The 22,300-nt window shown below is 39.4% G+C and overlaps 1 long non-coding RNA gene across 1 annotated transcript; it reads right to left on the reverse strand.

The window, feature by feature from the left end:
- Positions 1-5,153: 5,153 nt before the first annotated feature.
- LOC137942007 (uncharacterized) lies at positions 5,154-22,012 on the reverse strand. The gene is made up of 4 exons (XR_011110460.1): positions 21,599-22,012; positions 19,972-20,021; positions 19,832-19,891; positions 5,154-5,759 (listed from the first exon to the last, which is right to left on the reverse strand). It is a non-coding gene; the product is annotated as an uncharacterized lncRNA (long non-coding RNA).
- Between the last annotated feature and the right edge of the window lie 288 nt (positions 22,013-22,300).

Consider the following 22,300-nt stretch of genomic DNA (forward strand, 5'->3'; position numbering starts at 1 on the left):
AAATGCAAAAAACGGAATTCCATCAAATTTGCACTCACGGAACAGAAAACCTCCATCCCCAAAATTCGAGCAGCGTTGCTGCTACTAGTGCCATTTGAGCCCCATCAACCCCATGGAAGATGTGTTTTGACATAAAATCCGATGGCGTTTCAGAAGCCTACCCCCAAATTTCGTCTTCCACTATGGTTCCCCTCTCCCGTTGCCCTTTCTCCCATTTTCTCCTCACCTTGCCGGCTGCCAGAATGACGACCCCGGTGGAAATTCGTTGTGGTTGGTTTCCCGCTGGGCTTTTTCCGACGGCGAACAGCACCCCTTTGGGGCTTCTCCGCTTAGAGATTTTTCGAGATAGAGGTCTCTCGGATTTTTTTGCGTCTCCTGTGGAAGAGGCATGGCGTCCCATGAGAAGGGGGTAGTTGAATACCCCTCCGATTTCGAAAAATCTGGGTCCCCGCCATCTGATTTCGGAATTTTTGAGTCTGATTTCGGATTTGTGTCCCCAATTTCAGATGTCCAGGCACTAGACTGTGCCGGTGGAAAGATTTTGACTTTTTCTAGCCCTTGGCCTTTCTGCCCGTCCGAGACAGCATCTCGAGCGAGTTTAGGTCATATGACCTTTTCTGAGGCAGCGAGATGCCTCTCAATTGCAGAAATTTTAATGGAAGATTTATGCATTCCATCCTACAAGCCTTCTTCCCATGCTATGTTACGGTCCCTGGATCTAACATGGCGATTTGTACGAAAGAAGAAGAAGAAAAGAAAAGAAAATCAAGCCGAATGGAAACTTGAAAACCCTTGAGCTTGTTTAGGAGAACTCAAACCCTCTGTTTTAACCTAAATTCATACTTCCTTCTTTTCTTCTGTTCCCCCTCTAAATAGGGTTCATGTCCACAAAGTTTAAGATAAAATTACAATTTTGCCCCTCCATGGCATTTAACTTGAAAAGTAAACTAAATGACTAAGTAATTGACTCAGTCAAAGTAATTGACTCAACCATGGAGTCTCTGCCTGATTCGGCCTGCTATTGGGTTCATACCATTAGAAAATTACAATTTTGCCCCTCCATGGCTTTTAATTGGAAAGTACACTAAATGACTAAATAACTGACTTAGTCAGAGTAATTGACTCAGCCATGGCATCTTTGCCTGTTGTTGGGTTCATAACATTACATCCCCCCTGGAGAACGAGCTTGTCCTCAAACTCAAAGGCAGGATAGGCTGAGCGGAATGTCAGCACATCTTCCCAAGTGGCAGCCGCGCTACCTGTGTCAGCCCACTGGACGTGGACCTCCAACAAAAAATCTTCTGGAATAGATGTCAGGACTAGCACAAGCAGCTAGTAGCCAGGAAAGAAGCAAGTGAGGGGCCCGCACCAATAGGCAATTTGAACAACAGTATCTGACCAGACTTTGTTTTCACACTACATGCCTCTTTAATCAATTCAGTTGGGAGCTTTTGTTCCACATCCTGTGTGATGGTGTGAATAATATATGGTTGCAAGTCTGCAGAAATTTGGTGGTTGTCGTCTTGCACCGCATGGGAAAACCATTGTGCACACTCTTCCATGCTTGCTGGACTATGTGCTCCATCCAAACAAAAAATGAGGCCTCCAAATGTACAACTACCCTCACTTTGTGTAGCAGTATGTGGATCAATTATCACCTGTGCCCGATCTGGGAATTTGGCCATTATAAGTCCTTCTACAAACTCCTCAGCTAGATAGCTCTGGGCCAGGTCTGTCTTTAATGTGTCCTAGTTTTTGAATCCAAGTATGACCGAGGGTAATTGCAATTTCTGCAGTTAGACACTGGTCGTCCCTTTGAAGTCCAAGTTGCCAACCATTAAGCAAGCCCATGTCCAAAGGGGGAGCTATTTGTAAAGGCACACCTAGGTGAGCGGCCTTGTTCTCAATTACTGTCATTGCTTCTGCTGGCTGGGCAACAGTAAATGCTGCCACTTTATCCTTTAATATGCCAGCTTGCTCTCCAGTAATTGCAGCAAGAATATCTCCTAGGAAATTCATATGGTAATATCCCAGGTTAGATATTCCACTGACCACTGGTTGCTGCCACACTTTAGTTGCATCAAATTTTCCTCCTAAACCCATCTCTAAAATGGAAACATCCACCTGCGCTGCTGCCAATATCTTGAAACCCAGTAATGTAAGGAATCTGAGGTAGTTTGGTATGGGCACATTTGCATTTGTGTTCTCCTTCAATCTATCCCAACACCACCAGAAGTATGCAAGGAACTTCTGACGAATTGCACCGCATATAAACCGTGACGACACATATACTGCATTTTCCTCGAATTCTGCAACATCAACGCTAGTTTCTGGATTGCTTACACTGAGGAGAAAATTGTTTCCAGCAATGACAAATTGTTTAAGCTGATGGCTGAGCACACCTTCCACAAGTGTGCAATCAGAGGCAGCAGTAACCTTTTGTATAGCTTCCCTCATGTCATTGTGCTGCCGACAACCAACCTCCCCCAAATAGACAGATTGCTGCCCTTCGATTCCTAAGCCCAGAAATCTGACCTCCATTTCAGCATTTTCTGTGACAGCGATGTTTATTTCGTTGGCGACGACACAGTCTGCATATGGAGATGGTGGGCCTTGCCTGAGTAATGATTCTGCAGAGAGTATTTCTTCCATCCAAGCAACTTCTTTTGTGAGGCATAAATTGGCAGCATTAGCTGTCTCAAAAACAAAGTGGGCAGCATCCATTCCAGTTAATCTGGGCGCATCTGTAGAGAACTCTTCTAGTGCCTGATGTAGGGTCCTGAAATTACCAGTTGACTTGGACATCTTGTCAGAGTTCAACATGAAGCGCCCATTGCATCTGAAATCTCCAGGCCAATGATGTTTTGGCGACAGTGCAGTACGGTTGTGGACACAGAAATTGAGATGGTTCTGTATATCTAAAGCCACCTGGACAAAGTCTGAATAAACCTGGGCAGCAGACTGCAGCAATCCTTCAGATTCATTTCTTGCCTTCTTCAACATATCTTTCAGCGCATGATCATGACTAAGTAGGGTATTCATTTTAGAAGTTTCAAATCCAGAAATCACAAGCTTCTGTTCACTGTCCTGAAGTACATCAAACACCTCACCAGACATAAATTCCATGCTCTTCGAGATCTCTACCGCTGCTGTTTGAATCCATTTCTGATGACATTAGTCATTAAGTTCCACAATCAGAGGCGAGTGATGAAAGGAGGCCACCATGCTTACTGCAACAGCAGCAGCAATTTTTCTTTTCATCATCATCTCAATTTCAATATCTTCCAGAATGGTACGTGCATTAAGAACACTGTTGCTGTTCTCAACAACAGTACTGTAATTCCTCACCTTCCCCTGTTCAATAAGACTTCTGAGCACAGACATCCCCTATTCCCCCTTTCTTTTCGGCCCTTTCTCAAACATAAGAGTTACAATTTCGTTGATCCCATTATCAACGACATTCAGCACCATCCAACACATTCCAGAAATTCCCATGTCTTCATAGAGCTCTGGATTAGTTAGAGGATTAAACCTACCTGTTCGCCCTGATAATTCTGAGCAGCGTTGCTTCTGCTCAGCCCATTTGAGCTCCAACAACGCCATGGGAGCTGCGTTTTGACATAAGATTCAAGGACGTTTTAGAAACTTGCCTCCAAATGTCTTCTTGTTGACTCTCACAGATCCGGATGTCTCCTGCTCTCGCCATTGCTCCCACAGTTGTCGCCCTTTCCATTTCTCCCATTTTGGATTCACGTTGCAGTCTGCAGGAATCAGATAGGTTGTGCCCAAGTCGGTTTTCCCTCTAGAGGTCGAGAGTGATAGTGAGGGTGTGCGTGAGAGCGAGAGGCTCACCTGTTCCCACCGGCGAGCAACAGCCATATGTGGCTTCTCCCTGCGGAGCCCAGCTGGGGAACCGAAAGCAGCAGGAAGGGCCTGGCGATCGTCGGACTATTCCGAAGAGTTTTGTGCCCCATAATCTTCTGCCTTTGGATTTCCAGGCTTCCCATGTTCGGAATTCCCGGCTCTGGATTGCGCCTCTGGAATTCCCTGCTCGACGCAATCCAAATCTTCTTCTTCCGGAATGGCGACCTCCCGTTCTGAAAAAAAAAAAAAAAAAAAAAAAAAATTGATGCTTCTCAAATTCTAACAACCTATCTTCCATGTTAATGGCAGACTCAAGTAGCATTGCTGAAATTTCTTCGCGTAGTACTGCGCATATTTCATCTACGATCCATGAATCACTCATTGTGTTTTAGCTCTGATATCAAGTTGTTACAGTCCTTGGATCTAACACGACGATTCGTACGGAAGAAGAAGAAAAGAAAAGAAAATCAAGTCAAAGGGAAGCTTGAAAACCCTCGAGGTCGTTTAGGAGAACTCAAACTCTCTGTTTTAACCTAAATTTAGACTTCCTTCTTTTTTTTCCATTCCCCCTCTAAATAGGGTTCATGTCCACAAAGTTCAAGAAAAATTACAATTTTGCCCCTCCATGGCATTTAACTTGAAAAGTAAACTAAATGACTAAGTAACTGACTCAATCAGAGTAATTGACTCAGCCATGGTGTCTTTGCCTGACTCGGCCTTCTATTGGATTCATAACATTAGAAAATTACAATTTTGCCCCTTTATGGCATTTAACTTGAAAAGTAAACTAAATCACTAAGTAACTGGCTCAGTCAGAGTAATTGACTCAGCCATGGCGTCTCTGCCTATTGTTGGGTTCATAACATGCTAACGTATTTCTTCCAATAGATCGCACGTGGCAATCCATTTTCCTTGGGATGAAGAATCATTCAATGTGTTCCCGCTCTGATACCAATTGTTACAATCCCGGATCTGACACGACGATTCGTAGGGAGGAAAAAGATAAAGACGAAAATCAAGCAGAAGGGAAGCTTGAAAACCCTAGGTTCTTTAAGGAGAACGCACACCCTTGAACTCATTGAGGAGAATTCAAAACCCTTGTTTATGCTAAATCAATGTTTGCCTCTCTCATTACTCTTACCCCTTAAATAGGGTTCACCCTTACAAGGATTAAGATAAAAAATTACAAAAATATCCTTATAGATAAAATATTACAAAAATGCCCCTGTGGCTTATTAATTCTTTAACTGAAATAAAGTAAAATAAATTAAAAAAATAATTAATTAGACTCTAAATAACTTAATAATGTTATTGCGTGCATAACACTGCCATTTTTTTTCTTGGCTAATTAGGGTAATTGATCTTGAGAGTTGACAAAAACTAACATTCATGGTCATTAGAGAGTTCAACTTCCACTTCCCAATGTTACTCTTACAGGATTGGAACAAACTCTACAGGTGCTAAATCACTAATGAGGGTCTCAAGCTGATAATAAATCAGGAAATTACTAAAGATATATAACCACTAAAAGAACTAGACAAACTTCATGGCAAGAGCAGAAGTGACCTTCTTAGTCGCACCGTATCGGCAGGGTCCAGACAGCACAACTGATTTCCCAATGATTTTGCATTCTGTCCAAAAGAAAATCCTCTGCAGCCTTTGATTCCAGAACGATGAAGGAGCTTGCAATGACTGACACAACAATGAAACCCCCAACATGATCTGAGTTCCTCGCTCTCTCACTCAATGCAGAATTTGACTAGTGTCTAGTTTTTTAAATCCTCTTCGTCCTCAAAGCTCAGATTCAGTGTCTGCAACTTGAAGCCTGATCCTTGTATTGCTTCAACCATATTTGAGGCCACCCCAGTTGCTTGTATTGTGGTCTGTTTTGTCAGCTGCATATAGAAAAAGTCATTCAGTTTAATTTTGTAAATTGCAATATAGAGAGGGATAAAGGAGAAGAAAAGGGGAAAATAAGGAGACAAAAGAGAAGAAGAACCATTCTGTCCTTCCTTACAAACATACTTATAACTTCATAAATACAAGTCAAAATTCAATGAACATTGAAAGATAAAAGTCCTAATATGAAGTCTTAACTTTCTGTGACTTAATGAGATCCATATGAGACTATGAAGTGACCAAAAATACCCTATACCAGTAGCTTAACACTCCTCGAGCTGGAGAGTAAATGTTAAATAGATCCAGCTTGTCAGAAAACACCAAATATTCATGCTTTCCAAGGGGTTTTGTAAACACATCACCAAGTTTTCTGTGGACTTCACATATAGATTAACTACTTTCCCTTGTATAACAGTGTATCTAATGAAATGGCAACCAACCTATATGTGTTTAGTCATCTCGTGGAATACTGAGTTATTGACTATGAACATGGCAATTTGATTGTCACACTTCATAACCATAGGCTCTAGAATATGAAATCCAAACTAAACTAGAACTGATTTTACCCATATAAGTTCACTAATTATGTGAGTCATTGCCCTATACTCTGCCTTAGTGCTAGATCTAGCCACTACAGCTTATTTCTTACTCTTCCAACTCACTAAGTAATCCCAAACAAAGCAATAGTACCCAATGGTAGACCTCCTATCCATCTTCCAGTTAGCATAGCCTGCACCAGAATATCCCAACACATTAATTTTCTCATTACGAGTATATAGAAGACCTTTTCTAGGAGCACCTTTCAAATACTTTAGAATCTTCCAAGTGGCTTCCAAATGTACTCTTTTTAGGTTTTCCATGAATTGACTCACCACTCCCACTGCAAATGATATAACAAGCCTGGTAACAGTAGCATAAATCAACTTACCCACTAAGCGTTTGTATTGTGTCTCGTCCTTTTTTTTATGATGAAAAAGAGAATTTTATTAAGAAGGGGAGGGGGACAAAAGGCTAAAGGGGTGCCCTATTTAGCCAGGGAGTCAACTAGCGAGATGGTTGAACGATAAACATGAGTCCAAGTACAAATAAGAAGAGATACAATGTCGTTAATCAGGTGATAAGCCGGCCAATGTCACCACGGTGGCTCCACAACAAAGGAGAACCATCTAATCACAGTGAGGGAGTCGCTTTTAATGATAAGGGACCCACTGAGGTGGGCAGTGAAGAGGTTAAGTCCTTGGAGAAGAGTGGAGAGTTCTGCCTCAGTAGAGTCGGCCAATCCCAATGGACCTACATAGAATAAAAGGACTTCCTTGAGAATCACTGAAGACACCTCCAACTCCAGCTATACCACGCATCCATGGGCGCAACTGTCAAAGTTGAGTTTGATGTAGCTAGGAGGGGGCAGCTTCAGGGCAATGTTGGGAGGAGCACGGGTGGGAGATGAAAGGTTGGCGAGGATGTGGCAATTGTGACGGAGGGATGTGGCAATTGTGACGGAGGGATGTGGCCATGGAACCAGCTAATTCCTTCTTGGAGTGAAGCCATGTGGATATCTGACCCGTCAGGGAGATGCAAAGATCGTTGGCAGATCGGGATTTATGAGCAAAACGCCTCTGGTTTCATTCCTTCCATATGGCCCATGGAATGTGGGCAAAACAGGTTGAGAGAAGAAAAATTCCTAGCTTTGGAAGCCACATATTGAGGATGAGTTGGCCCATGGCAGGGAGGTTAATTGGAAAGCAGAACTTGATGTTGATTATGTTCAAGATGTTTGACCAGATGTACCAGGCATAGCAGCAATGCAGCAGAAGATGAGAAATGGTTTCATCATCGATGTTGCAGAGAACACATTGCTAGGTGGCATGAAGGTTCCCTCTTCTCAGAATGTCAGACGAGAGGATGCTGTCCCTTATAGCGCACTAGAAGAAAAACTTTATCTTCAGGGGAGCAGGGACCAAGCTATGGTGGTCACATGGGGAGCAGAGCTTGTAGACCAGCCACCGATTATGTGGTAAGCTGAGGAAACCAAAAAATGATCCACTACTTACAAAGCACCATAGGATTCTATCTTGGGGTGTGCTCCCTAATTCTGACCTGTTCAAGAAGTTGAAGGAGTTGAAGGAGGCTGATTATGAGGCAAGATTCATCTTCCAAGAGGTCCCTCCTGAAGTGCATGTTCCATCTCCCAGCAGCAATCCACATCTCAGCAATGGAGGCATTTTTCCTCAGACTGATCTAAAGGAGGGGAGCAAATTCTTCAAATAGGGGACCCGCCCCAACCCACCAGTCATACCAGAAATGAAGAGAAACACCATTACCCTCGCGAAATTTGACACCCTTCGTCCAAACGTGGAGAAGAGAAAGGTAGTGTTGAAGAGAAGATATGGAAGCCTCTTACATGACTCTCACAATAAGCAGTCTCACAGAGCCAGAATTAATATGGTGGAATCTTACAAGAGTCTCCCAAAAGGTGGTCTCACAGGAGAGTCTCAGTTTAAAGGTATTTTAGTTATGTTAGTTTCTATTTATGTTGAGTTATTTAATTATGCTAAGACTTATCTTTAAGTGTTAGAGTTTAATTGTAATTAAACTCTACTACTTTCCTCTATTATAAATAGAGGTTTCTCTAATTACATAAGTCAATGAAGTTTTTCTCTTTTCCATAAATTCAACATGGTATCAGAGCAGGTTCTGTGAGTTGACCTGGTCAACCCTCAAAGATAATGTGATACTTTTCTGATCTATTATCTCTACCAGTTTAGGTTTGTATCTATTTTTTTTTTCACTTTTTAGTCCTAATACCCTTTATTTTCTTTGAGTTTTCACCTCTATACTCAGCTTTTCATATTGCATATTATATATTGACGGAAAGATATTCAAGTCTACTTTCCAAGGAAAAAGGAATTTTTGCAATCGAAGTTATCTACAAAGAGAAATCAATATTTAAAGCAGCAAAGGTCAGACTGCAAGAGAGGTTCGAGCAGCAGCAGAAAGCTTCAACTTTCGAGCCATTTTATGTTATCAAGAACGAGACGTTTTATGGAGAATTATATATTAAATGAAAGATTTGTAAGTCTATGTTCTTACCTATTCAACCAATTCTCGATCAGAGTTTTTTATATGGAGATATTAATCCTGGAATAGTCAATGGTCATGCTGACAAAAGTTGAAAGTGAGTTCGGACAAATTACATAGACCGAAACTTATCAGATTATTTATCTCAAAATAAGTATATTTTATGAAGAGAAGTTATACTTGTATGAAAGGTATTTAAGTCTAGTTTTAGAAGGAGAAAATTTCATGTCAATCTGATCTATATTTAAGGATATATTCGCATTGGAAGAATCAAAGGTCACGTTGGTATCCTGTTGCATTAAAAAATTCGAATTTAAGCCAAATTTTTTTCGTCACTTTTTGAGATCAACAATATCAGTAAAATATCTCACTTACCCCTTTTTGTTGGTTACCTTTCTCCTACCATCCTTATTTGACTCTCGTTTATCCCCTTTGACCAACCTTTAGGTGAGTTGGTTTTGTTGGTCTTTTTTATATATGTGGGTGTTTTAAGTCCATTGAGACTTTTTGTTAGTACCCTTGGGTTTTTTGTCGTTGTCTTGTGAATGACAGGCATTACCCACTTTAGTGATTATTGTCACTATTTTTGTTCAAAATCCTTTGAGGTTGGTTTCGATTTATGTTTTATCACCCATTTTTACCTTTTGAGAGTCTATGTCCAGTTTCGTACTTATCCTTGGGACACCATGATGGAGAAGATTATTACTACATCTATGTTATTTGTTTCAAGCTGAGATGACTGCCATTACCTCCCAGTTTGACAGGGAGAAGTAGAAGAAGAAGTAAAAGAAAGAAGTATTTTATTCCATATGTTGTGGTAATTTTATTGTGACAAAAATATTCAAGAAAGGTGGAGTACAAAATATGAAGTTTTTGTATCTATGAAGAAATTTTTGTAGCAATTAAAATTGAAGACCAAGAATTTTTTTCATTGAAAGTTGAAGTTATAAACTCCGGCTTGAGAGGGAGTGTTGAAGAGAAGATATGGAAGCCTCTTACATGACTCTCACAGTAAGCAGTCTCACATAGCCAAAATTAATATGGTGGAGTCTTACAAGAGTCTCACAAAAGGTAGCCTCACATGAGAGTCTCAGTTTAAAGGTGTTTTAGTTATGTTAATCTTCTATTTATATTGAGTTATTTAATTATGCTAGAACTTATCTTTAAGTGTTAGAGTTTGGGTGAAATTGGAACAAGGGTAGTTTAATTATAATTGGAATCTACTACTTTCCTTTATTATAAATAGGGGTTCATGTACTCTGATTACATCAAATCAATAAATTTTTTCTCTTTCCCATAAATTCAATAGGTAAGAACACCAAAGAGGGGAAAGTTGATTTCTTCTTCCACCAAGAATCCACCAAGGGCAATCCAGCTTAAGTTGCTAGCCACCATCGGTCTCCAGATGGTGTTCAGATTAGAGTAAAAATGTCAGGACCATTTCAAGAGAAAGGCCATGTTCATGCTTTTGGTTGCTCATGCCTAGGCACCAGAGTGTTTTGGTTGGCAGATGTCTTTCCAGGATACTAAATGGTATTTGAAAGCTTCATTACTTCCTCGCCAGAGAAAACGCTGCTTAATAGCATCAACTTGATTGTAGATCAAAGCTGGACAGCTCAAGAAAGATAGATAATAGTCGAGAATACTGGCAATGCAAGACTTTAAGAGAATGATCCTCCCAGCTTTTGATAGGAGGTGGCCTCTCCAGGTGGCGAGTCTGACTTCCAAGCGTTCAATTACAAGGGACCAAAGCAATTTGTTTGGGCAATAGTCGAATAAGGGAAGACCCAAATGAGTAATGGGAAGAGTACCAATCCCGCACCCGAGAAAGGATGCCATCTGACTGAGCTGATTATCATCAATGTGGATGCCTATGATAGATGTTTTCCCCCAGTTAACCTTCTGCTAAAGGTGATTCTAAAGAGGCTTAGGAGAGCTTTGATTTTTTTACCTCGCCCAACGTGCCAACCCCAAAGAAGATCGTATCATCCACGAACTGTAGAAAAGGGATATTGAATTCCTAGTGGGGCGAGGTGGGGAGCAGCTAGCCTCTGTCTTTGGCAGCGCGGGTTAAGGAAGATAGATATTCCGCCACAATGTTAAAGAGGAGGGGGGAGAGATGATCTCCCTGCCGTATTCCCTTGAGCCTTGAAAGTAGCCAATTACGGCACCATTGAGGAAAAGAGAATAACAAGCAAAGGAGACAGCTATGGATCCAGAACCTCCATTTACTCCAAACCTCATGTTGTCCAGGGTCTCGTCAAGGAGGTTCCAATTGACCCTATCAAAAGCTTTCTCCATATCAAGTTTAAGGATGAACGTGGGTCATCCAGGACTCATGAAGTGGTGGTGCAGCTCATATGTCACCATGGAGTCAAGGATGGACCGGTTTTTTATGAAGGCGCATTGGCCAGGACTGATGACAAGGGGGAGAACAACTTTTAGTCTTCTGGCAAGGAGCCGGGACAGGATTTTTAAGGGCTGGAATCAGACTGATGGGTCTGAAATTCGCAGGATGCTCAGGGGCATTGTTCTTCGGGACAAAAGAGATGAAAGAGGTGCCAATGCTTTTGAATGAATACCATTGTGGTAGAATTCTTGGACAAAACCTAGATATCCGAATTGATAAAAGGCCAACAGAAGTAATAGAATTCACCATTGAAGCCGTCTGGGCTAGGGGTGCGATCTGCAGTAATCCCAAGTGTGGCTTTTTTGGTTTCCAGAGTTGAAAAAGGTAATTCAATCAGGGATGCCATAGCAGGAGGGACATGGAAGAATTGGAAACAACTAATTTTTGGATGCCAGGGGTATTAAGTTGTGAAGCCTAATTAACACCTTACCCTCTGGCGCGAATCGACCTTCGCGGTAAGGTCGCCGGGGGGGTTGGAAGGGGGGCGGGGAGCCCTCGACGGGTCGATATATTGGTTGCTCTGTCATTAAGGGTAGTGTGGGGATTTCACACTTATAATCCGGATGCTCTAATTTTCTCTTTATATATGGGGGCGCCGTTGTTAGGGTTTTATCACCTTGACGAGTATCATCATCCTGAGGAGCATCTAAAGTTGCAGCCTGAGAGGTTAGAGAAAAACACATGTAAGTGTGTGCAATTTCTCTTGTAAACTATTTCATCTTTATAGTGGATTACTGCAGCAGCAGAAGAAAGGACGTAGTCTCACCTTGAGGCGAACTTGTATAAATCTTGTTTGTTCTTGTGCTTGCTTTTCTTTTCTTCTGCGATTATTATTATTGCTCTCTTTAGTTTGGAATTAGGGCATTTAATTCCTAACAGGGGGCACTCCTTGTAGAGATCTGCAAAAAAAACTAATAAAAGCATTAGAAATGGCAGACCGATCAGAGGTCACCAATAAGGGAGGTAATTCAATTAGTCCTGTGCCTGACAATGCAATGGCATGAAAGAATCGGGTGTTTCCGTCTCTTTCCGATAGCCATTCGAATCAGGCCCGTTGTTTCCAACGGGTAAGTTCCAAATGAGTGATTTGTTGAAGACAATGTTGAAGAGAGGAACAAAGTTAGAATTCTACAGTGGAAAGAGGACGAGTTTTTTCAGCACTGTCAAGGGATAAAAGGTCCACAGGGATGGAGGTCTTTGTCGTGGCAGCAATGGTCTGATTGTTAGAAGCCCGGGCCTTTAGATGAGGTTTGATGAGTTTCAGTTTTTGGGGGAGGTTGCAAGCTAAGGGACCCACTGTCACAGTATTAGACCAGAAGTTAGAGACGAGCTGATCAAAATCAGTCTGACCAAGCCAAGAATTGTCAAATCTAAAAGGCCTAGGATCCCATTCCTTGAGCTTGGTATCTAATAGGCCAATGATCAAAGCAAACCCTATTAAGGATTCGACCAAAGATTAGAGCTGGAGCCAAGAGTTGTTGGCAAAAAACTGATCCAACTTGGAGAGAACAGGATCCTGTTGGCACCCATTGGTCCAAGTGAAGTTTTTTCCAGAGAGGGGGATTTCCTCCAATTCATTCCCTCCAATGAAGTCTACAAACATCCTCATGGACGAGGTGATACAATTACAAGGGGGAGATTTTTCATCCCAGAAGTGAATGGTGTTAAAATCACCAATTATTAGCCATGCATGTTGCCAGAGTAGGGAAGTGGAGTCAAGTTCTTCCCAGACATTGTAACGCGCATGTATCGGGTCTGCCCATAAACCCCAGTAATTCCCCACATGGAACCAGTAGTTCGATCACGGATGCAAAGGCTGATAGAGAATGAGGAAAGGTGCACAATGAGGTTAATGTTCTACATCGCCAGGATTCCACCAAAGTGCCTAGTAGCATGGACGGCAGTCCATGCAAGGGATGAGGATTTCCAGAGCTTTTGAACAATCTAATCATCCATAGTTTGGTTCTTGGTTTCCTGAATAAAGATAATGGAGGTTTTGGATGAAGAGAGGAGGTCTCGAATGGCTGAACGCTTTCGAAGGGATCCAGTTCCATAGGAATTCCATGAGAACACAATCATTTCTTCTTTTTTTGTTTTGAAATTCTCATGTACGGAGCCAATCGTCTTTTTCGTCTGCAAGTTTTAAAAGACACAAGATTAAGAGAGAAAGTTACAGAACAATTTAGAGATTTAGTGAGATGACTGACAAATAAAAGATTGACAAGAAAATTTGGAACAAATAGAACAAAAATTGAAAAAAGTTTATGTGTAGTGTGCACACTGTAAGTTATGGATTCTAATTAATGCCTTACACAGAAGGTCCACGATATATTGACTGTTGTTTCATTAGGATAGTTTGGAGATTTCACACTTGTATTTCAGTTGCCCTAGTTTTGTCTTGTTATGCCCTTCGGGTTAAAACAAGCACCCAATATATTTCAAAGAAGAATGGACGATATCCTCAAACCATTCTTTAAATTTTGCTTAGTTTATGTTGACGATATCCTAGTTTTCTCTTAAAAAAAAGATCAACATAAAGAGCAATTACTTAAGGTACTAAATGCCTTAAAAAATACTGGGATAGCACTCAGCAAAAAGAAATCAGAATTGTTTAAAACTAAGATAGATTTCCATGTGCGTGCTCTATTATTAAATCTTATCCATTCAGTATGAAACTCGATGTAAGCGATCATAGTTTCATTTACTGGTCTAAGATTATCTCTTATTTGCAGAACACGAATTCTTTCTGTTCTTGTCATTCTTAAACGATCTAATAGTCTTTCTCTATAGATCATTTTATAAAGCTAAGAGGTTTAGCTTTTGTTTAATTCTTTTGATCTTGCGTCTTAATTTGTAGACACGATCATTATGTCTCATCATGATACATTACTTGGGATGGGATTGTATCATCTTCAGGTTGAAGATTATCTCTGTCTTGTAGAGCAAGGGCTAGGCTTTCTCTACAAAATTCTAAATGATTTAAAAGTTTCTACCTATAGATCATTTTGGAGTCCAAGGTGTAAAAGGGGTTTTATACCTTGATGGTCTACGAGAACCTAAATGTTCTTTTAATGCTAAGACCTCGGTTAGAAGTTCTTGCATTTTATCTTTGTTTAGATTATCTAAACTTTGTTTTAGTTCTGTTAATTCTTAAAAAAAAAAACAAGAATATTTCCATTGACAATTTTTTCTAGAATGTTTTCTAGGATACTTTGACATTTTATTATTTCTCTATGTTTATGTTCATCATAGAGGACATTTACTTTTTGTTGTAGATTATCAACGGCATTTTCTAACCTGGTAAGGCTCTTTCCATAAGACTTTAATGTTTGGTTGGAATAGGTGATTATGTCACTATTTCCTATTGATGGGCCCAAGGCTTTGTATGGGCTATGTGCCATCATCGATGTGAAGTGGAACATAGGCATTGGGCCTTGGGTTTCCTATTGCTTCGAAATGGGAACTGGTTGAGGCTCTACTAGAAGATGTAGAGGGCCTATCCTATTCGAGGGTAAAGTTGGGTCTAGTGTTGGTAATCACTAGTTTTCCTTCTATCTCCTTTATGGTTTTTCGGGAGAGGGGAAGGTATCTGGGAGCCATAGGTTGGACTACCCATTCTATTGGCCATGTTAATTCTCTAGGGTCGAGTTCTTCTATGGTCAAATTTTCCGAATATCCAATATTTTTGGATAATTCCGTAATTTTCTTTGAATCCTTAACTGGAGCCTTTCCAATATTGATTCCTCTTGAAACTACGCATATGAGTATGCGTGTTACTCTTCTTCCTGGTTGAATGCCATTTTTAGACCTGTTATCTGTGTAGATTTTTAGGGACAAGGTATCCTGGATATGTTTGTCATCTAAATCTATTTGTAGATTGGGCCAGGTAATAAAGGAGACTGGGCCTAATCCTAAATTTTCTCTAACTCCTCCGAGTAGGGCTTTTTCAAAATTATTCCTAACTAAGTCATCTACGATAGCTGCTTTGAAGGGTAAATTTTGGTTGATTCGTATTAAGGGGTCTAATCCTATACAAACTAGTCCATAATGGACATATTTGAATCGTTTTAGCTTGGCTAAGTCTGATTCACTTAATAATCTGTAGCAGAAGGTACCTGAGTCGGTATCCTGTATTTCTACAGATCGTTCCTTGTGGAAGACGAAGGATTTCTTTTGGAACTCAATCCAATCTATATTGTAGACTTCAGTTATCTGAGGGATATTCATTGTCCATTTTTATCCATCCTACATAAGGTTAGGATGTTCTTCATATTTTCCTTGTGTTTCATGAAGTACATGAACACTATTTTGAAGAGAAGTACATTCTATTCCTATTTGTTCAGACATTTAGGAATTTTAGTTGAGACGCTGTCTCTTCTAATTTTTGGAACAAAATCTAAAGAAGACGTTCCAATCGATACAAAGTTATGAATGGAGAAGTATCTTGAACAACAAGTTCTCTTAATTTATTATTTTGAGTCGCGAAGATGTGTCTCGTATAAGACGATCTTTATCTACACTTTGTTGATTTTTTACTGAAGCTATTTTACAAATAACTTCCTCTAATTCTTTTCTACTTGGTTTGTTATTAACCAATTTAGTTTTCATCCCTCGGATAGGTGCTAATATCCTAGAGTGATCTATTTCTTGATCTACAAAACTTTGTCAGTCTGTAAGGAGTTATTACTGTAGGTTGAGTATATCCTGTTTTTAGTACCTCAAGATGGGCATTTATTCCTCTTGAGTTTTTGTACTTGTTCATTCAAGTCGCTTTCTATTCCTACGCATAGGAAGGCAACATATTCTGCAGTGTATTTCTCACAGCAACTTTTCATAAAGAAACTGTGATGAATATCACCAACTAAATCCATTATATTGTTTAATATTGGATTATGTTTGTCATGTCATCCATGTGGATAGCCTATTATTGGACAAACATGGGTCTATCCAGTTTTTAATATTGCGTCATAAGAAGGACCGTTAAGTTCCTTCTGACTGACCGATTGAGGTCTTTGGTATATTTGTATTTTACAAATGTTGTTTGGAATGTGACCAGTTTTGGGTCATAACTATTTTGGAAGTATGTAAATCTAAATAGAAAGAACCAAAGTTAATCCTTGGCTCTGATACCATTTTTGACTCTCCTAAACCTTTCCGACTCCTAGCATTAGGGGGCACCGTCATAAGAGTGATTGAGGATCACGAGTTGCCTAGATAGAGGTTAGAGAAAAACACAGAGAGAATGGTGTGTGCGATTTTCTCTTGCAAACTTCTTCATCATAGTGAATGATTATAGTGGCAGAAGATGGGATGTAGTCTTACCTTGAGGCGAACCTGCATAAATATTGTGTATTTCGTGCTTGATTATTTCTTCTTATGCGATTATATTTCTCTTGTTAGTATTGAATTAGGGTGTCTAATTCCTAACACACACTATCCTCCCCCTAAATCAGGGAGATAGACCCATCAGCTAAAGTAACTTGATGATAGGACTAATATTGATGATCCAAGAGGGAAAATGAGACACAATCAGTGCTAGCATACTTGTGCTCGCATTGTGTCACTTGCCGAGGAAGAGGAATCTGTCTCAGTGGTAGGTGTGAAGGTCAATTGACCAAGTCTATGGAGTAATTGCTGAATTTCCTCATGTGGACCAGAATATTAAACATTCTCCCTACCAGTCATAGTGGAGTTGCCCCATGATGGCTTTCTAAACTTTTCTCAACATTTATCAGAAAATTGGTTTGTTCGGCCACAATTAACATACTTTCTATCCTCTCTGTCACTACGTCTACAGCCTCAAGTAGAGGAGTCTCCACCACGACTTCTATTACTGTCTCCATGGCCTCGGACCTCACACTGACTAAATGATGAGTGGAGGTTGAGAACAGTTGCATCAGTGAGTCTTGTGTCTTTCTCACTTTTACTCGTCGTTGCTCCTTCTGCCCGAAGGACATGGTTAAAAGCTTGTGCTAAAGTAGTCACATCATCATTAGCTAACAACTGTGTTTGAATTGTGTCATACTCAGATCCAAGGCTATCTAAAAACCTTGCCACCTGAATTTGATTTTTCTCCATACGAATATCATCTACATTCGTAACAAAGGATGAAAAGTATTAATTTCCTATAAAACACCCCTCATCTCTATAAAGTAGTCAGTGACTGATGCGTCACCTCTTTGTATGTTAAAATATCAGACATAGAATTCATATATTCTTAAACAAATTGCTATCATGAGACAAAATTGAAGTCAATGTAGTCCAAATTCTCTTTGAAGTCCCACAACTCAAGATCTGATCACTAAATTGTGACCCCATACTATTAACCAAGTCATCACTTAATTGTCTTCGGCCTCCTAATATTCAGTTATGGGATTAGAAAGATCATCCCTTATTAATTTGACCTTCCTTTTTGCCTTTAAGAACAAGAGAATAGATTTGGACCTATTCACATACTTGAACGCAATTAAACTTTACAAAAGCGATCTGAATGGATTGAGAGTCTTTACCATCTGAACTATCATAAAGCTTAATTAAAGCAACGTTTTTGCTTGATTCAGCCATATAGTCCTTAAAAATACACTATAAATGTACCCAAGGTGATACACTTAATCCAACAAACCAATGAACACAAACTCCACCCAGCACATGGCAAATGAGCCCCACAATTCCAAATTAGGGCACAACCACAACAAACAAAATGAGTAATAACAATCACAACTCCCAATTTAGCTATCAATCCCCACAAATTTCATTCTAAATCTCAACAACAAGGCAGATGCAGGTAGGCAAGAGATGATGGACGGAACATAACATCCAACTGAGTGGCAGAAGCCATCAACCAAATGGTTATGGCAGAAGAAAAAAAAAAAGGAAAAGATTTGACTTTTATTGTACCAATAGAGAGATTGTTTGAAGAACCTTCCATAGAAAAAAAAGAGGAAAAAATCTGACCTTTACCCTACCAGTAGAGATTGTTTGAAAAACCTTTCGTAGGGATGACAAAATCATGGAGAGAACTCAAATTTTGCAGAAGAGCCTCCCAAAATCGACACCTATTGCTCCGATACAATGTAAAATTGCAATAATAAGAGGATTAAAGGAGAAGAAAAAGGGAAAATAAGGAGACAAAAGAGAGGCAGAAGCAGCACTGGATACTGCGTTGAATGAGGACTCAGAAGTTGAGCTCACTCTTTTAACTATTTCACTTAAGTGAAGATTACATGAAGGACCATTCTGCCTTTCCTTACAGACATACATATAACTTCATGAATACAAGTCAAAATTCAATGAAAATTGAAAGATAAACTCCTAATACGAAATCTAGCTTGCTGTAACTTAATGAGATCCATATGACACTGTGACCAAAATACCCCTATATCAGTATTTTAACAAATTTCATCTATTTCATTTATATAATCTCTTTTGGCATTCAATGAGTATAGAGAACTAAAACGGAGATTTTTCAAGGGGACAAGTAATTAGAAAAAATTCACATGCTACTTTTGAAACTAAAACCTAGGATAATTGTAGAAAACAAAGTGGTCCTAAGGGGGTGGGGGAGTGATACTGTCCTGCAAATGTGGCCTTATGTCAATTTCCACATGAATAGGCATGCAACCTAGGTTATATTAATTGTGTTTGTACATGACTCTAGTATCCCATAGAAAAAAGGGAAAAAATATTAGTATATCAATTTTCACATTTGCCTGTCTACTAGGTTATGGCCCAATAGAAACATTAAAATTTTACTCTCACAACCCATCATGTATTTAGTGAAGAAGAGAACAGAAAAAAGAAGCAGTAACATCAGCTCATTACATGGCACCAAGACAGATGCTTTTAGTTAAATTTTAGCCTCTTGTCTGAGGACCAGCAAGAAGTTTCAAAGTCCAGAGAAAAATTAGTTGCAGCTGATCATGTGGAATCTTCATGAACTGATGTTTGTAATATCCTAATGCTAGGATCTTGAGTTGTCAATTTCTGAAGGAATAAATGATGAAAATTTTTCAAAACATTCCTCACTCAAATAAGATCACATAAACTGGAACAGAAGAAAGAAACTGGGTAGTCATCTAAATTTAACCCAACCTCAGCATTCAGGAACATTGTAACAACGATATGTCACAGAAAATTCTCCACATTAATACAAAACGCTGATGTTTCTCTGAAGGAACTTTATAAGGTTGATATTTCTGGTCCATTGTTCCAAAGAAACGGCCTGGTTTAGTAAGACTTGTTCAGGTGGACCAGTGTCCAGAAGGGAATCATACCTGAAAAAGACACATGTACTGAACAAAACAGCTGATACAAACTGATGTATTAGTACTAGACAACACACTTTTTTATTTGTGACTTGACATACCAGACAAATTAGCACAATGTAGAAGCAAGGTTTCCTGTTCACAGTTCATCTGTATAGAATACCTTGTTGCTTAAACCAAGCTCATAACTACATCACTACCAAAACTCTAGCTAGAAAGTTAAAAGTGCTGATACCAAGCTGCATTAATATACTGCTAAATAGTTAAGACTCTAAATAGCTTGGAGCAGAAGACTACTATAGTTTTTTACGTGTACCTCAACACTTGCAATGCTTTCAAGGACCTGAACTTTGAAATCTGCAATTCCTTCTATGCCCTGCACAATGACAAATATGAAGGTGCTTTTTTCTTTTTGGTATATAAGAGATGCATATTTTGGTAAGGAAAGATTTGCACCTCCAAAGCCTTGGTTACAGTGGGTATAGCAGATTCTTCCAGTGTTCCTTCTGCCTTCACATTTGGAAACAGAAATTAAATCAAAATAATCATCATTGAATAAATTGGAAAGTTTAAATAAGATAAACCTTCCGTGTACTTATCCAAAGAAGATTACAAAAACCAAAGCAAGCCATTAGTTGAACCATGTATAAAGGCTCCCCATAGGAGCAAGAAAAGATTAGGTACCCTAAAACCAATTTTTCTATATTGCTCAACTTGGAGTAGATCAGTCACTTGCAAACTTTATCAAAACCAAAAAACACAATCCTTCAACAATTGAAAATGAAAAAATTGCAATACATGATTAGCAGCAACTAACTTATCCTGTCAATCAAATCAAACTGTATTATTGAGCCATTAACCTTTTCCCTATCAATAGTTGTTTTCTTATTTCAGATAATAAAAGAAAATACTAAAAGAAAGAGTCAAATGGGAATGAAAATAAATTTCAAATTTTATAACGAAATGTGAAGATCCTTTCTGGAATCCCTTTTCTTACTCTCCAATCTGAGTTAAAATTGGTTCATAAAAAATTTTGTATTTTCACATTTATCCAACAATGTATGTTACTAACTTTCAAATTTCACATTGACAACTCTCTCTTTGTTGAAGGAGATAGTTAAGTCATCGTTAATTGGTGCAAAAAAGACTTGGATCCTCTGTTGCATCATTGGCATGTTTTCAATAAGATTCAAGACTCTGCTTTAGATTGTCTTTCAAATTGAAATCATGTCTTTCAGCAAGCTAATTGTTGTTACTGATTCTTTAGTTAAGGATGAGATTAGCAACTCAATTCTTGTTGTAAGCCCCCTTTTGCCCCCTTCCATTTTTTTCTGTGTTTTTGCCTTTGGACCTTAATAAAATACCCTTCCAAAAATAATAATTAAAAAATAAAATCTGAAAGAAGTAGATTGTGAGTGTTATCCAGAAAAATTTGTCAACCTGACATCTATGGTCAAGTTATGGGGAGGAAATTATAGTACTTTTATCAATTGCACGATTCCTCAAAATAATCATTTGGCATCCAGTATTATGACTTGGGACATTAGAAACTAAAGGTACTTCCACCGTTTTCTGTGGTGTTGCAGAAGATTTTTTGTAGGGGGGTGAAGGTTTCAGAAGAAGTTCCCATTATATCCATATGCTCATTTACACAGCATAGCATATAAATCAAAGAATAATTCTAACTAAATAAAACTACAGGGTGGAACCCTGCCGCCGGAGAACCGATAATGAACAAGTAACACAGTAACAAAAATACTTAATCCATAATACAACGAATAGAGTGGAAGCCAGCACCACTGCTGCTACCATGCATTGTTTCATATTTCCTTAGTTCTTCGTACCAGTGGCTAATTCCAAAAAAATTGGTAAGAGTGACCTCCACATTCACATGAACAGGAAAACATAATATTTAAGATAAAATTTAAGTATTTAACCAAAAGTACCTTTTCAACTCTGACAGCGAGATATGGAACCGTGAAATTGACGTAGATGGAGAAGTAAGAAAGAAAATAATAATAAGAAAAGTAAGAGGAGAAACTTAGGCGACCATAAACGCTCACTTATAACTTGGAGAGAGCACATGCCTGGAAGAACATGGTTAACATATCGGAAGGTGATACTGGTACAGAAACTGGTTGTTCAGCTGTGGATTCATTCTCCTCTTCAGGTGCTACGGTGTCATCTGCAACTGCGCTAACTCTCTTTGCTTCCGTTGATCTCGTCCATTTCAGATTCTGAAAACCACGGACGCCCCAAGTTCTTTGAAAACGAAGCCTCCGGATGAAAGGGACCGAGCGTGGAGGACAAATAAATGGTTCAATAGAAGGACAATTCGTCCTGCAAGCTGAACTCAGAGAAAAAAATGCTGAAATTCCCGCCATTGTCTTTGTATGCTGTATGCTCCTTATCCAGTCGCGAGGCTAACGAAAGATTTTGAAGATATAGCCTAGCTCAGGTCTGAAGCATGGTTTTAAGATTCGGGATCAAGACCTGACTCAGGGTCCCGAAATCCCAAGTCGGATCGGATAAAAGTCGGGGCAGAGTCAGCCCGACCCAAAGAAGGGTAGGTTGCAGTCAAGTGAGGGTGGAATTTTTTAAAACCTGAATCTGACCTCGATTTGCTACCCTAAAACATATAGACCAAATCTCTGTCCATGTAATTAAGTTGGGTTAGGGTTGGGATCATGTTGAGTTTGAGTGGTTTTAGCAAAACTTATCCTACCTTGAATGTGTCATGGGGGGTTAGTCCAAAATGAATTATTACTCCATTCACCGTAGTTCT

The sequence above is a fragment of the Aristolochia californica genome, unplaced genomic scaffold (genome assembly GCF_029961685.1).
Source record: "Aristolochia californica isolate CCGP_79_NKW_82.1479 unplaced genomic scaffold, dmAriCali1.0.hap1 SCAF_9, whole genome shotgun sequence".
NCBI lineage: Eukaryota > Viridiplantae > Streptophyta > Magnoliopsida > Piperales > Aristolochiaceae > Aristolochia > Aristolochia californica.